This window comes from Parasteatoda tepidariorum, chromosome 7, assembly GCF_982258835.1.
Source record: "Parasteatoda tepidariorum strain Cologne lab strain chromosome 7, Ptep-v5.0, whole genome shotgun sequence".
Classification (NCBI taxonomy): domain Eukaryota; kingdom Metazoa; phylum Arthropoda; class Arachnida; order Araneae; family Theridiidae; genus Parasteatoda; species Parasteatoda tepidariorum.
In genome coordinates, this window is record NC_141761.1 from 83,681,452 (window position 1) to 83,699,904 (window position 18,453).

At 28.6% G+C, this 18,453-nt stretch overlaps 1 protein-coding gene across 1 annotated transcript in view; it reads left to right on the plus strand.

Annotated features, from left to right (window-relative positions):
- The first annotated feature begins 283 nt into the window (after nucleotides 1-283).
- The window catches only part of LOC107451710 (uncharacterized), a 153,753-nt gene continuing 135,583 nt past the window's right edge, over nucleotides 284-18,453 (plus strand). The window contains exon 1 of the mRNA XM_016067889.4: nucleotides 284-516. The gene's annotated coding sequence lies outside the window, so the exon portion shown is untranslated. The remainder of the gene's footprint in view (nucleotides 517-18,453) is intronic.

Here is an 18,453-nt window from a genome sequence, read left to right on the forward strand (position 1 = left end):
CTGAGCTGGCATATCTGGTTACCATGACAACCATGAGCACCTGTTGCCTTCTGAGATGTCAGGTATATTATTGAAGAGGGGGTCTGGTATTCGATCTGAATCCCTCCCCTTCATCATCCCCTTTCTTAAATGACTCATTTTAATAATCAAAGCAAAAGAAAGGAATACAGGATTCATTGAGCAGGAATTTTTTTATCGGTGCAATTAAAAGAAACAACTTTATTTCAATTTGTGGGACAGTAGAACAGTTGTATCTGCTATCCACTAGAGGTCGCTATTTTAAGGGGTGCACCCACGCAGTTTTCGGGATATGCGGTGAAGCTCACAGAACAAGATCGTTTCGACTTCTGATCGGAGGGAAAATTATCAACTTCTCTCAAAGCGTTTGGAGGAATAGGAAAAACTTTAGTGGAATCACTGCAATTTGGTATCATTATGATAAGTGGTGAACAAATTGTTTGACTTTAGCGGGACAGGTTGAAAAGAAAATGAAAGAAATCTTATATCTCTTCTGAGGTGAGATTTACTTTTTTCAATTCATTGTTTTAAGAAGAAAAAAAATATGACTTAAAGAAGATGAATCATATTTTTTATATGAATGCTTCTTCTATTTCACCTGCTTTTAACTTATGTCTTCTACTCCCTTTTTGCTTATAATTTTCAGAGTTTATCAATTAAAAATTTTTCTGTTGAGTATTTTCATTAAAATATTTTTCTAATAAAATTTATAAGTAAGTAACGGAATAACCTATCTCAAAAAATTTATTCTTATGGAAATGCTTACAAACTTCTAAAGCTGCTTGAATAATGGTATACGCTGTAAAAAAATCCGGATCAAATTACCGTAAAAAGTACCGGGACTCCATGTTCTGGTGCATTTAACCGTAAAATCCCTTTTTATTGAAAATTTTACTTAGCGAAAATCTTATATATCGTAATTTTTATTGTAATATGTACTGAGGTATCACCGAGTTGCCTTAATTTAATAACTACTAATGTAATTTACTGTAATATATACTGTGAAATCACTGAATTGCTTTAATTTAATAATTATTACTGCAATACGTTATAAATATTTATGCTTAAAATGTATTTTACGGACGATACACCCATGTAGTCAATACTTTTTACCGTAATTCTTTACGCGTACCGCGTTAAAACATAATATAATAACTATAATTTGCTATATCAAATTATCATATCAATATTTATGATGAATAGTTTTTTTGTAATTTATATACCTTTAGAATTTCATTGGAAGTCAATAATTTATATAATAAAATTTTAAGTTGCATCTTCATGCCACGGAATATTTCTTTATATCCAACTAGCGCATTGTAATATTTATTCGACCATAGTATCTAAAACAAATGACAAAAGCTCTTATAGATATTTCATATAGCATAGTGAAAGTATCGGGAGACCAAAGACTCTTATTGTCATGTGGACGCAGGTTTGAAAAACAAGTGATTTTTATTCGGAACACAAGCCTGACCTATACTATTCCTATTTATAGCATGTTGTTCTCTTGTTTCGTTAAATCAAACATGTTTACGCATGCTTTCTTTCTACCTATACGAATATAAGTTGCTTACTTTAAAAAATAAATGAATTAACAAATTAACTTTACAACGAGAGTGATGGCGCCAATATATCTATCTATCTATCTATCTATCTATCTATATATCTATCTATATATATATATATATATATATATATATCCAGTTCAAAATGAAGAATAAAACAAAGAAAAATTATAGACATATGAAAAAAAGGGGGGTGGGAAATAATAAGTAAAAAATAACAAACAACATTTTATTAAAAAAAAAAATGAAATGTTAATTAAAAAACCGGAAAAAAAGCCAGAAAAAAAAAAGATATAATCTTTATATTTTATATCTTTATATATTATATTTTATATATATATATATATATATATATATATATATATATATATATATATATATATATATATATATATATATATATATATATATATATATATATATATATATATATATATATATATATATATATATATATATATATATATATATATATATATATCATTGTTTTTTTTAATTCCGTTCACTGTCACATTTAAAACCAAGAATTTTCCCAACGGACAGCAGTAGGGGCGTATATTTCCTCTACAGGGGATTAGTAAGGGATGATTTGGTAAGAGCTTTTACCATGGAAATGCTAAATCGCGCTTGAAATATTCCTCTTTTTTTTTCTTAATTTCTTCTTAGAATTCAGATGCAAAAAAAATTGTATTTTTTTAATGGTAAACTTAATTACATAAAAATTAAGTTAAAAATTGTAATCATAGAAGGGACTATGTTTCCCCATTTATAAAATTTGAGGGGGCGAAAGTCCCCTTTACCCCTCGGGTCTAATGTCTCTGTATGACGCTGAATCCTCAATCAAATTTTTCCTGCCTTCTGAATCAGATTTAGAATTACAACGAACATTATATTGCTCAGAGCGTTTTATAAAACAAGAACTTAATGCTTGGTTTTTACATTATAATTTTATTTCTTGAACGATTTTACTAGATATGGAGAAAAAAAATTTACTCATAGAGAATAAATATTATTAAATCAGTTATCTATTTTAGATTCCCCATTAGATTGCAGACTTGTTTCACAAAATTTTCAATACTTGCCCTATTTTATTGAATGAAAATTGTTGTCACAATTTTTTCATCTTATAAAAAGAATAATTTTTTAAGGAACAATAAAAAATTCCGGATCAAAGTATGGTATAAAGTACCGATACTTTGGGTGCGTCATCCGTATAACTGTGCGTGTATAAATTAATAATAATATAATTTGCGTGTGTATCCGTTACTGTAAAATCCACTTTTACTTTAGAATAAAAAACAGTAATTTTTACAGTAATATTTATTTCGAGTGATTTTGTGCGGTTATTATTACTGTAAAAATTATGAATTTTTACAGTAATATTTATTTAGAGTGATTGTGCGGTTATTATTACTGTAAAATTTATGGTATATCAGTTTTTTTGTTCCATAAAAATGGATTTTATTGGCAAAAAGTGCAGGCACTCTGAACTACCGAAATTTGATTCGAAATTTTTTACAGTGTATTTTGATATTAAAAAATAATGATTGTCCAAAATTTCACAAATTATATTTTTATTCGCTTCATTTCCTCTTTTAGTTAAATATTTCTTTATGCATACAAAATGTTTTTTTTTTGTTAATATTTTGTAAGTGGTGCAAAACTTAGATAAAAATGAGTAATTTTTTAAATTGATAAAAATATACACATCTAGGGCCTCTTCTGTATTTTTAAGTGTTTTTTCGCGTGCTTCCAAAAAGGTTATATTAGGAAAACATTCCTAGCCGCATACGATGATACTTAGAACATGGAATAAAAACCATTTATTCAGTTGAATTTACTTGGTGGTGCCACCTGTTGGCAAAAGTCGCAGAATTTGAATTAAATTGAGGGATATTCTTATTATAATTTTTATTTTATTTTATTGATTTACTTTTTTTACGTCTTTCAAGAAATTGAACAAAAACGCAAGATTAAAAATAAATAAATTGAAGTGTAAAAGTTAACACTTCTCTGTTTCAAATATATTTTTACCGTGGTAGATTGTTGATCCTTAGAAAGATGCAGAACTAATTTTGAAATCCAGAATTTTCGGTAAACTGTTGCTATACAAACGGTAAACATTACTGAATGAATGATTTATATACCGTAAGTTTTGGTTTTATTAAACAGAATTATGTTTCTTTTTTCTCATTTTTTTATTTACTTATTTTTTACCAGAATTGTCAATCGTAAACAAGACGACAATTACACCAGAATTCTTTTCTCCGTGCAGATCATTTTATAAAAGGAACGAAATAATTCTTAAAGTCATACGGATTCCACATTACTTTTCTTGTGTTTAATTTTAAAGTGTCTTGAACGTGTTATTTACTTTATTTTCGATCCTCCTTGAGTTAAAAAAGAAATAAAAATCGACGTTATTTAATGTTCCAAAGTTTAGGAGTAAGGTATTGTTTGAACAAACTCGTAAATTAAAATAAAATTTAAACATAATTTCAAGATTAATTTGAGTATACAAATGACGTATAAAGCACTTGTTTGAAATCCATATGCTTACCGTATGCTCCACTTAACTCTTCTGGTTTGGAAACTATGCATTGTAATTTCAATGCAGAACTTAATTCTTCTCAAAATTGAAATTTACGGACATTTCAAGAAGTTATTGCCGTGTATCTACGCATACAGAGAATGTGCCTGTATCAACAATTCCAATTCTCTGAAGGAGTCCTTAACATTAATATCCATGCTGAAATCTTGACATGGAAAATACAATATCAGTTTGCAAATATAGAACTATACATTCTTGATAGACTTAACTTGGAATATTCGAAAACGCAAGTTATTCCATCTTAATTTCGCATATTAACAAGAATCTTTTTTTTTGTTGACATTATAGATTAAGGTAATTTATATTATATAATATAAATTAATTTATATTAATTATACGCTAAGTAATTTATATTAATTATAAGCTAAGTAATTTAAGATTTGCACATTTCAACTCAAATAAAAGTTGAATCGTTATTTTATTGTTTGTTAATTGAAACAATTGTGTTTTAGTTCTTAAACAATACACAAATTACTTATGCTACGTTTAGATGTAACGATATGATAACAGAAGGGATTTCAAACTTATGATACGCCCATTACTACATTGATATAACAGTTTGGTTAAAAGAGTATAGTAAAAATTACATCATTTTTGGCTCCATGGGAACACTGAAAAGCTATGTTATTTTTACGAAAGCACTTTGGTTATGATTTTGGGAAAAATAACAATAAAATATGGCTTTATAATGTGTGTAAAATTGGAACATGCAGTAACATTTTGTAATTTTGTCTTAGAGTTTAATTAGTTTTTTTAAGTTAAGTTTTTTAATTAGTCTTTTAGAGCATGACGAAAAAGCCTTTATAGAGTTAAATTTGCTTTTTATATTTGTATTTTTCACTAAATGTGTGGTGATGAAAACTACAATTCTGAAAACCAGAATTTCCGGTAATCCATTAACTTATGAGCCAAAAAAAATCACTAAATAATTGTTTCAAATACCGTATATTTTGGTTTTATTAAACAGAATTATGGCCTTTTTCTCCCAAGGAATGTCATTATCATTCTATACGGTAATCTTACCAGAATGCTTTTTTCTTATCCGAAATGTCATAACTATGCAGTACAGTAATTTTACTAGAACAGTTTCCTCCTTGAATAAGTACATGTATACATCACAGAAATCAATCTCCTGTTACGAATAACAAGTTTAGAATTCTTTTTTTATTCATTTCTTTTACCGTTTTAACCAGTAAAGGAAGCATGGGAAGTTTGATCTTTCTTGCACAAAAGTGTCTATTGCAATTTATTGTTGCCTAACAAAATTTACAAGTTCGCATTATTTTAGAGTTTATATTGTTGACATCTGGTTAGAATATTATTTCTACCAAAATAATAAGCTACACTTTTAAACAAATAAAACTACAGCTTTTATAAGTGATTTTTTTCAAGAGAGTACAAACATATTCTAAACTTTTTACTTGAAAGAAGCATAGTCCTCAAGTAAGATTTCAGATAAAATTGTCGTAAAAAGTATTTGCGCTCAGGGTGCCAGTACTTTTTTCATAAAATCCATTTTTACCTTCACATGCCACGGAGAAAAAAATCTACCATAATTTTTACAATAATAAATACAGTAGCATCACTGAATCACTTTTATTAAATAAATATTGCGGCAAAAATACGTATGGTGCACCCAAGAGGTTGGTACTTTATACCGTACTTCGATCCGAATTTCTTTACAGTGTAGATTAATTATTAAAATTGCACGTAAGTCACAGGAATCAACAGCCTATAAAAGTGTCAAACATTTATTTGCAATAAAATAAAAATATCAAATATATCAAAATAACAAATATGAATTGAAATTGTTAAGTAAAATTAGTTTCAATTAGCAAACTGTCTAGAGTATAATTCTGTTACTCACTTTTTCAGTGTTTCTTAATCATCTTCGTAACGTTTTGTGATGTTTTTTCATGAAGTACTTCTTTACAATGCTGTCTTTGACAAGGGATATCTGTCATAATCCTTTATTTGTTACGAAGGTTCGATCTTCCGTTAATAGCCAATTTGTAAAAATAAAATAGATAGAATAGTACTCGTAAGAATAAAACGCTATAGAATAAAATAAATTAATAAAAAAATATAAAACATAAAATAAAATATAAAAGACATTATCTTGAAATAGAATTGAACTTTAAAATATTAATCTAAACTCAGAAAGTATGTTTTTTTTTCTATGTGCGTTAAAACAGACGGCTCCAACAACAAATACTTGCCTATAAATAAATAAATAAAAAGAAGCTGGAAATGTCCTCTTATTCTTCGTTTTACTAGCAAATGACAGATTAAATTAAACAACAGGCAATATTGCTTAATCACATGGCGCAATTTGATGCTCATCAGCTGAATTAACGTTTAAATCTAAAAAAGATAGGGTGAGTCAAACGACCCATACTTTTTCAAAATTCTTACTTTAAAAGAGTGCTATATTAAAACATATGTTTTTTAAAATATTTTTTAAAAAAATGAAACAATTTAAACATGTTTTCTGTGATGCCTTTAAATTTTTTAATTACTGTTTAGAAAAAAGAATTTTCAAAAATCACCACAGATCTATATCTTGTACTACAAAAACTATTTTAAATAGAGAGATTTTAACGTTTCTTTTCAATTTTAGTTGTTGTTGATTCGTTTATTTATCTTTTTATTTTCTTATAAGTTTAAACAAATTTTTATCACAATTTATTATTTATCTTAACTTTAGCGCCACTTGTTTTCCTATATGTTTTGCATTAGTATTTATAAACAACTTTAAAATTCACTATTCAGGAGACTGTACTGCATTAATTTTCGAAGGTAGGCTGCAAGAGTTTCTCCTTACGAAAAAAAGTTTTTTCTTGTCATTTGGTACATTTCAATTTTTTTAAATGGGTATAATTGTAGCAAAGTGTATAAGTGGTAGAAAAACAGTTAATTAATTCCGATTAATATTACAGTCATCATTAATAAAGGTAATTTAGTCACAGGAAAATATAGAGCAAAAAAAAAGATCTTTCAGGTAAAAAAAAATTCTTCTCAGATAAATTTCTTTTAAATCATTTAGTCAATGCAGTTTTGTGATTCCTAACCAGCTTAAAATAGGGGTTCAAAACTGATTTCTCTATTATTTTCGATTCTTTTAAGGTTTCATACTATACAATGAGGGAAATTTAAAAATGGTTGTAAAATGAGACAATTGTAGCAGCCTGTAAGAAGTAGAGAAACGTGAGGCTGACGGTAAGAAGATGTTTTAAAACTGCGAGAAAATAGAAAATTCTCTATAAAATCTGACTGAATTCACATGCTTCGGGTGCAGACGACTGAATTCGTTTCGTGGGCTACGATTCTTAGAAGGACAAAAAACCCTAGATGGAAAATAAAATTCTTTTGAAAATATCGTGCAGTTTGATAAAGACAATTCTGGTAAAGAAATCATGGTTCTGGTAACAAAACCAAAATGCATGATATTTAAACCAATCCTATAGTAACGGTTTCCGTTCGTATAGTAACGGTTCGTCTGATTCTGGTTTTCAAAATTATAGTTCTTATTCCATAAACTATTAAAAAAAAATACCGAACTCGAAAGTAAATTCAACTATATAAATGTTTTATTTTGTCGTATATTTTGTCGTATTACGGGTTTTATTTAGGTAAAACACAAAATTTTATTGTCAATTATACCAAAATCATTACTTCAGTAGAAATTGCATTTGTTTGCAATTCAGCAATTCTCAATTGCTATTTGGTAGAATTCTTCGGTGTAAATTACCAAGCTTTTTGGTGTTCTCATAGAGACAGAAGCGCGGTACATTTTACCTTTTTCTGGTAGTTTTTACCATACGTTTTTCTCACTGTGAGAGTAGCATTTTCAATGCCAGTATTGCGAAAGGGGAAAACATAAAGCAAATTTTGTGGAACCCGAACCCGTCTGTTAGACTCAATTGCGAAATATTAGTAAATGACTGAGATCAAATGTAAGAATGGTCGTTTATAATTAATAATATTGACATAATTCTTATACTTATTATCTAACGAAAAAATACTTAAAAACTTGATACCTAGATTTTATTTTAATTTTGTTACATTTAATATCCCAACGGGGATACAATTGCAAGTTAAGTTTTAGCATTTGATTTTCCTTTTTGCTTGTTCTTTTGCTTGTCAAATTATTCAGTGAGAATTACCCACATGCTTAGTTATTCAGTAAATGAAAAATTTAACTTATTAACGAGTTTTATTTAGGCATATCAGGTCTTACAAAATAAAGTAAAAATGCGATTAAATAACCGCGGATATGATGGATGTAAAAAAATACTAATTTTGACAAAGAACGAAAAGTTCCAAAAAACAATTTCGTTAATTGCTTCTCATAAAGTAAACGAGAAATGATAGTTGTTTGAAACCATTATCATTAACTAAGATATTTTTCGAGCATTAAATCCCGAAAGCAGGAATTCTTTATTTTTATATGCGAGAAAGATACTTATTGAATATTGGTTTAACAATTTGTTTTACACTATTCTTTTCACTGAAAAATGTTAAAAAAAAAGAAATCTATACATCATAAAAAGATAATCGTCTGTTTCAAGCGTTCTCATTGGGCAGAAAAATCACATGATATGATATTTCATAAGTAAAGAAGATCTAGTTATCTCTCGCTGGCATCAGAACAAAATTAATAAATGAAAATATAACAGTAGAGCTGTTAATTATTTATTTAGATTTAACTAAACAGGAATTATCAGTCGTATTTTATCATCTCTAAACATAATTATCTGTTGCAATGATTTTTGGATCGATTTTGTTTAAAATTGAAATTCAAAAAATTAAAAGTGCTGTTCTGTCACTGAAACTATAAAGTAACAAATACTTTATTAAGAAACAATTATGTTAACGATATTTAAGTAACGTTTTTCAATTAGAAGAATTTTTTTTAACTGTGTTAACATTAATTAATTGTGTTAACATTTAATTGTGTTAACATTTCGTCAATTCAGGTATTCACTGGGCAAATTTGTTGGCCACTCTTTCACGGCACCTCATTTGTAGGGCCAACGTTATTCCCACAGTAAGGACAAATAGTACAGAGAATGAAAGAACAACCATGCCTTACCCGGGATTCGAACCCAGAACCTTTCTAATGCAAGGCCAATTAGGAAAAGTTAAATAATTTATAATTTCTTTATAATAAGTAATATTTACTTTTAAAACAAATTTTATGTAAAACTGTTTTGCCATCTTTTTTAATCAAAATAAAGAATTCAAAATCACTTTTTAAAACTCAAAATATTTATAATTATTTTTTCAAAATATTTGCTAACTAATCTCAAATATTTGCTAACTAATATTTAATGAGTTTTTATTGTAACCAAACGCTATATTAAAATTCAAAAAAGAGTTTAGGGGTGAAATTGATATGGTATTCGCGAAAATACAGTTTTATTTGTTATCTAATGGAGTTGAAAACATTGTCAATGAAAGAAAAAATGTTTTTTTTATCAACTGATTTGTAATAATTGATGTAATAATTTTTTTATTGTAAGAAACAAAATTAATTTCAGCGTAATCGTGTGGTTTGGTCAATAAAATAAAAAGTTGAAAAAGTCTTCTAATATCGAATTTTTTTAATTTTTATTTGTAAACTTATATAATAAATTATACTTTGTTAGTTGAAAATCTAATATGGATTCTTTAATAGTAAGCATGCTTGATATTTTAAAGAACAGAATGTAACGTTCCATGTGTTTTGAAAAAAAATTGTATTTTATAAATTTCCGGTTAGAAATATAACGAAATAAATCTTCATAATTCAATAATATTCATTAATTTAAACATCACATATATATATATATAATGTTCATGCTCAATGAAGTAAACATTTTAAGCATTTAAATTTCTTTTTAAACAATTTCTTTGTCCTTTTAAATCACATTTAAAATACTGTCATTTTAATGCGTTAAAGAACAAAGAAAAAAAATCGAATTATTTGACAAATTCTTTATTTGAATTGGCAGAATTTCACGTAATTATTAGAAATAACCTACGTTTTGGAGGATATTTTATGATATACGTAAAACTGGAGGTTGCGTAATTTTGTAACAACCAGAAGCAAAATTTGAAATTCCATCAACACCATCTAAATATTCGTTTCTGTTTTTGTACCATCTTGTTTCGTGATTGATAAAGAATTCAGTAGCTTATGTACAAAGCGGAGAGAAAGAAACACTTTAACTTTTTATCCTATGATCGAATTTTCAAGTGCTAAGAGAGGTACTTAAAGACGGGGACCTAATAGTTGGTGCAGGCAATATTTTAAGTTTCAAAATTAAGCACAAAAGCGAACTTTCTCTGAATTAACATGCTCTTTTCTTATCGATGGATGGATTTGGTCTCAAAAGTACGGTAAGGGAAGTGTTGAAAGTTTGGACCATCCATGTTAATTTTACTTTGAGCGTATTTTGCCAATTTTGCCGTATCTCGATAAATTTGCGAGTGAGTTGAAAATTTTTGGCCCACAGTTATTAAATTCGTTTATTTAAATATAATTTCATGCAAAAAATATATGATTATGTTGCTATCGAAGTTTTTATTTTATTAATAAAAGTCGATTAATTATTTTATTAATAAAAGTAGGAAAAAGTTTAAAATGTAAGATTTTAAAGAATGTAGTTTTATGTGATAAAATTCAAAGTTTGTATGAAATCAGTAGATTTTTAAATAATGGCAAATCTGATTTCATATAATGACTTTTTAAAAGTTTTTTTTTTCTTCAAAAACTATTCAACCAATTTTGCTCACATTTTGTATTTTGCAGTATAAAATTATATTTTTTAAAAATGTTAACAATTTCACAATTTTAAATTTCAACTCATACCTAACAAATAATAAAAATAAATAATTATGAGAAATTACTTTTTTCATGAAATTATATTTGGATAAACGAATTTTATAACTGCGCACATTTCCTTTTTTCAATTTGCATAAAAGCTCTTCAAGCTATGGCAAAATGTGCCAAAAATAAAACTAACATTGAGGGATCCAAACTTTCGACTGCTCTACCTTTTCTTTTTCATGCCTTCTCTTCAATTTAGTATTAGAAAAAGTAATAAGAGATTCCAACAATATTATCACAGGAATTATTTTTAATAAATCTGTACAACTCTTGGCCTTTGCTGATGACATAGACATTATTGTTAGAACACCTATATCACTAAGACATGTTTTTATTTCTTTAGAGAAAGCAGTTCTCAAGATGGGCCTGAGAATAAACGAGAGCAAAACTAAATATTTGCCCTGTACTGAAACAAGCTTCAATAACACCCATTCAGAAATTGAAGAATATAAATTTGAGGTTGTTAACAATTTCGTTTACTTGGGTTCAGTAATCAACAACAGGAACAATATTACAATCGAAATACAAAGAAGAATTACTATAGCCAATAAATGTTTTAATGGAAATACATAAAATCTAATGTAATTCACAGAAAAACAAAAGTTTTATTATATAAATCTCTTTTAAGATCAATTTTAACATATGCTTGTGAAACCTGAACCGTATCTTGTACGAATGAGGTTATGTTGGGTACCTTTGAGAGAAAGGTCCTGAGAAGTATTTTTGGAGGAATTAAAAAAAAAATTGGTCTGTGGCTTAGAAGATCAAATCTAGAGCTTTATCACTCATATAAAGAACGTGACATTATTAACTTTACTAAACGACAAGGAATAAAATGGACAGGCCCCGTTATCAGAATGGACGAAGACCGTACTACAAAAAGAGTTTTCAATGCCAGACCAGTTGGCACACGCAAAAGAGGCAGGCCGAATTTGAGATGGATGGATGGCCGAGAAAAAGACCTTTTGATCTTAAAAAATAAAAACTTTAAAACGCTAACAGGAAAAAGGTTATCCTGGGAAAAACTTCTTGTGAAGGCCAAGGCCCACATTGGGCTGTTGAACCATTGATGAAGATGATGAACATTGAGGGATTCAAACTTTCGACTGCTCTCTTCACGAAGCTATTGGGATCATGTATCTCAGATTACCCCTATACTTTGAGGGCCTGGAACTCAAGTCCTTCGGAAAACCCTTACGATTGCATCTTTGCTTGCTGACGTCAAACATATTTTGAAATAAAAATAAAAATTATTTATTTCGGAACTTGAACACGAAAAGAAGGGAAATGATTATTCTCAACTATGTAATTTAAACCACATTTAACTGGATTCATATAATCGATATCACAGATGTGTGTCGAATCTAAATAGCTTCTAAATCGACAAGTGCCACGATAAGGTATATACATACAAAGACACATGTGGACACACATGCATACGCACATATAAACATTCTGCTTTATTTATATAGATGTGAAAATGCTTACTTTATTTGATAACAATGAACTTATTGTTATTCAAGTCAGTAGAAATTTTTATTTAAAAAAAAATTCAATCTTTTAGAAATGATACATTTATTTTGTTTTAATCCGCTATAAAAATGAATTCAGCAAACATTTATATTTTCTTTCAATACACTTGAAAGAATATTTCTCATTCTGCATTTTAAAATATTTTTCAAACAGTAAGTAAAAATATTTCGATGTGAGTGTTTCTTCTCAAACAGCGATAAAAAGAGAATTCGCTTGAAATGATTGAGATCTCTCGAACTTGCTAAAATTGTTAGAAATAGAGAGATAAAAATAATTTAAGTTGAAGAGACGAGGAAAAAAAGAGAATTTGATTAAAATTTCCGTACCCAAGACGAAAAAAAAAGACAGCAGCTGCTCTGATATTACAGAAAATATAAATATATATTTATAGGTATTCGTTCCCATTGAGGGGATGGGAAAGAGTTTTCCCTACCAATACATCAAAGGTGGTAAAGCGGTAGTAAAAAATCCATTTTTATGGATTATACTACACGTTTTTCTTGGGTAAAAAGGCGTCGTTTTTTGGGAATGTATTTTTCGTTTTTCTCACCCAAGGGCTCTGGATGCCTGTCGTTTGAGACCGAAGGGAAATGTGGGATGAAAGCTTTTAAGTAACAAATATATGTATATTCTTTTTTCGTTCTTTTTCCATCTTTTTTTCTTTATCTCTCGCTTTATAAAGAGATGAAGAAATATATTTGAAATTATTGCTTTCTTTCAACACATTTTAAACATGTAAAGAAAAGGAAATGGTTTGAGAATCGGCATTCGCAAATTTCCTAAAAGGTTTTTGGAAGTAACCTGGACATAAAAGTTATTGCGTTTTAAATTTTGCGCTCTAAAAAACCTACATTTATTTTTTTATTTTGAAATGAAGGTAATATTAAAGTGAGTAAAAATCTTCTGTAATAAAAATGAATGCATTTATTAGCGTAATAAATGTTTATGTTTTTGGATATTTTATTACGCAAATAATTTTTCGAAACACTTTAAAATTCATCGTTTAAATTATTATTGTCTTCAATGAAAATATATAATATACTTTAATTACGTTTATACAATATTGCGAAATTAACTGAATCAATATTTAATCAGTGCTACTATGCTGTAAAAATGAATGAAAAAGATTCATAGGTACGAGTATTGAGAATTCGTAGGTACAGGGAAATTACTAAAAGTGTATACACTGTAAAAAAGTCAAGATCAAATTACGCTAAAATAAACCAGCACCCTGGGTGCCGATATTTTTTAGCGTGAAAACCATTTTTAACGTAAAATTTTACCGAACAAAAAATATGATGTAAAATCGCTGTACACTAAAATCGCTGAGTCACTGTAACTAAACAAATACTATGGTATAAAATTTTACAGTGAAAAAGAATTTTACCGTAAAAGGAATTTCATGGGTGATGCACCCAGGAAGACAGTACTTCTTCCGATAATTTGATCTAGAATTTTTTGCAGTGTCTATCAGATAGTTACGTTGCAAATCACGCACATTCCTCAAGCTATGCTGGGAATTGTTGAGTTTTTTTTCAAAGTTCCTTGTCGTTTAAAATTATGTATACACATATTCCATCATATAATTTTTAAAAAAAATATTTGTCAAAAGCTTAAATTTACTGTTAGTTGTTTTTAGATGTCAAGTAAATAAGATTAATAGGGTAGCAGTACTTTGTTAAGAAAGCAATAATACTTTAATGATTTTGGTATTATGAGGAAGGATTTAAACAGATTTGTGAAACATCAACTCCTTTCTACACACTGCGTCTGATATAGGGCCATTTTATATATAATATTATGAGCGACTAATAAAAAACTATTTAGTTCTAAACGTAAGTCTTTTTTTAGTAACCAACATTATTGTAACATCACAGAGCTTAAGTTTCCAATATAGTGCTTGAAAGCCACGATGGCTCAAGGGATAGAGCGTTCATCTTCCGATGAGGTAACCTGGGTTCGAACTCCCCTGCGATTATTGGTTCATACGAATCCGCTTCCGGCTTGCACCGGCCACTGTGGTGACGTGAAATATCCTCAGTGGAAGAAGGATCGTGGGTTAGAGTCCCTTTTCCGTCAGGCTAACTGTGAGAGGTTCTCGTGGTCTTCCACTCCATGCAACGCAATTGCGGGTTAGTTCCATCAAGAAAGTCCTCTACGAAGGCAAAAAGCCTCCCAATACTTGATCCAGGAGTTCCCTTGTCTATTAGATTGGATCCAAAATTACAAGGCTACGGAGTTGAACATTAATAGTCGTAAACACAAAATTGGGTCGGCTGTTCAACGACACCTATAAAATAAAAATAGAAATATAGTGCTTGACTAAAACCTTTATCGCTGCTGGAATGGGTTAAATTATTGTCTCCTACCATTGTCTCTAATATATCCTAGAGGGCGCTGAATCACTTAAGAAGAGCTGTAGCCGGTGCAGTGTAAATTGGAGGCTTTGTGATTAGAATTTGATGAACGCTTAAAAAAGAAATCAGTAAATTCTTATGAAACATATCATTTCTTCTGATCATTATGAAGCAAGTTGAGCTGTGGTGGTTCAGAGGATTAAGGTGAACCAGGTTCAAATCCCAGTGATGGCTGGTTGATACAAATTCCGCAACCTACTCGCATCGATCACAGTGTTGACGTAAAATATCCTTAGTGGTAAAATTCACAAATTTTACATACTCGATGAGGTATGTGTGATTTGCCTATTAAGAACTGTTTTTCTTCGACCCCCATTTGACCCCCTGGCTCAGATCGACCCCCGCTTTTGCTAAATAGACACCAGGGGGTCTGTATAGACCACTTTGGTGACCTCTGGGTTAGAGTCTCCTTGCCGTCAGGGTAACCGTGGGAGGTTTCAGTAGTTAAAAGTGGGAGGTTCCTATGGTTCCAAAATCATTAGTTTGTCGTTGAAATTTCACATTTAAAAAAAAGCTGTTTGTTGAAGTCATTCAAATTCTTTGGTGTAAATAACTTATACTGAGTATCAATTATTTTTGCTTCTTTACGTTTATGATGGCTTAATTAGTAAGCAAAAGGAAAATAACTAGTTTGAGCTGCAAATTGGCTGTGATCCAAAAAAAAATAATAATTTTGGGAATCTGTGGATTGAATGGATTTCAAAAGCTTTGTATGATCATCAGTTGTTATTTTGTAGTTAATACATGTTTAAACTTCAAGACAAAGTAACTTTTATCTGCAACTTAATTTGGTACTTTCTTAAAAGTTGTTATAGTTTTAATATTTTCTTGTCTTAATTTTTTCTTAATTGAAGTATTAGTATTTTTAATATTAAATTTGGGAATGCACATATTAGATTCGTGATTGTAGCATACAAATTTGTTAACTTAAATCTTTGTATGAAGTTAATGCTGCGGGATGTAAGTTTCGGAAATGAAATTTAGTCTCCGAATAATTGATACCAATTCTTACCAATTTGCCCAATCTTGTAACACAAAGTTAAAAATCCAGTATAATTGATGTGTGTATAAATATTTGCAGTCGCTATTAAAATGTTATTCCTTTATAAGCACTGCTTAATTTTTTAGCATCTCAATTTTATTCGTTTCTGAAATTAATATTCATTTTAATTGCCCTTGCACCATTTCTCACTAAATACAACAGCTAACTGACAAGCCAACTTTTTATTTCAGATCGTTGCTACATATTTATACTACGTATTTAATATCACGACGACTGTAACAATATATCGATATCAAAACTTATTTTTAATATTACTTTTTATTAAACTGATTTCAGTCAAGAACATTGAGAAAAAAGTAAACTACCAACCCTGTCAAAGCTACCAGTACAAGGTAACATTTACAGCGTTTCTGGCTCTATTAAAATACCAAAAATCTCGGTAAATTTTACATTTGGTAAATGATATTGGAAAAATTAACTATAAAATACAGTTTTATAATCTGTGATAAAATTTAATAATTTCGTCATGATACCTTTGAGCTTGACATAAAAACCGTTTATTCGGTTAAATTTAGGAGAGAGTGGGGTCAATTGTAACAGGGTACGATTGTAACAGAGCAAAACTTTCGAGTGTCGGGTTCTAGATTTGGTTTCTAGGTGGCGCACAAGGTGTATTTAATAAGTCTACATGTACATTCCTGCTGGCAACCATTTTTATGTACTTTTGAAAGAGTTACATCTCAAAACATGTTTTCACGCTACGTAAGTACTTTTTTTTGTTATTAGAATATTATATTGTAACAAAGTAATTTTGTTTAAACAAATGAAAATTATTAACCGAATATGTAAGTGGACACCTTAATTAACATTTCAAAAAAAAATAGTTTTGTTAATTAACTAGCATTGTTTTAACAAATGAAGCTGAAATGGCGTCTTGGGGACGATTGTAACAATAAGTAAGGGGACGATTGTAACAACTGAAAATGAATAATCTTATGTTTACAAACCATTACTTAACTCTTTAAGAACCACCAATAGTTTCCTATATCATTTATATTATGCTGCATGTGCATTATTTTATTTGTCACCTTTCACAGCATAAATTAAAATTTTTAACCCTTTAGAGTTAAAAGTTTAACCCTTTAGGTGTCTGCTCATTATTATTTTTACTCCTAAAATATCACTACTATTTTGATCAATAACGAAATATATCACAACTATGATAATATGTATGATTAACTATGTTTTTGTTTAATTTATGAACTGTTACAATTGACACCGAAAGTGGAGACAATTGTAACAAATGCACGACTGTCAAAAATTGTTAATAACTAATATAATAACATTTAAAATAAGGTATTTATTTCTTTTTCAAAGCAGAGGATAGTCTACTTTACTCGTCTATCAATTAGTACTAATAATTATTGGATAATATATTGGATTTTTTGCTAGTTAAAAATAGTTACGTAAAAAAATGTTACAATGGACCCCACTCTCCTCTACCTTTCAATTTCTTTAACTAAATGTGTGGTAATGAAAGTTATATTTTGAAAACCAAAATTTCCAATTAACTATTACCATATGAAAGGAAAAATTACCAAATAAATAATTTATATACCGTATATTTTATTTTTTAATGCCAAATTTACGTTGTTCGTACCAGAAATTTTATTAACACACAATATGGTAATTTAACAGTTTATTGGTATTTCAACGGCATTTAAGCAGTCCGTCCTACCAAAACCTGTTTATATTACTAATATATAGGTTTAAAATATGCAGTCTACAATAATTTTATGAGATACTCATTAAAAATCTTATATTAAAGCTTTTATCTTATTAAAAATTAATACTTATGACTTTTGATAAAAAGTAAGTTTAAAACTTTGACTTGAAAAAAATATAAATTAAAACTCTGAAACTAAGAATGGTAATAAACTGTACAAAATATTCTATTTCATTCCCTTTTAAGCTAAAATAATATAAATTCCTAACTTTACGGATTTATAAAACTACTTTAAATTTTTTCTAAAAGAAACTTAATAGAACTTTTGAAAAATTCACCAAAGAAAATTGTTTAAGCCTAAATGAACAAATTCAAATGATAAAACAGTTTAGTAAAATAATTTTTTTCGGACTTTGACTAAATACTTATGAGCAATAAACCAAAGAATTAAATACCGAGTTTCGAAATGTTTAATTGCAAAATGTTACTTGAAGTTATGTGAACTACAAGAAGGGATATGTAATTTAAATCTCTTGCGGTTGAAAATTGTTTTTAAGTTTGAATTGTTCGTTATCAAAGTGTCTACCAACTTTTCATTCTTTTACCTTCAAGCGAGTCTAGAGATTTTTCTTTTAAAAAAAGTATCGACCTAATAGTTTAAGAGTATATTTTTTAACATCTTAAATTTATTGAATAAAATACT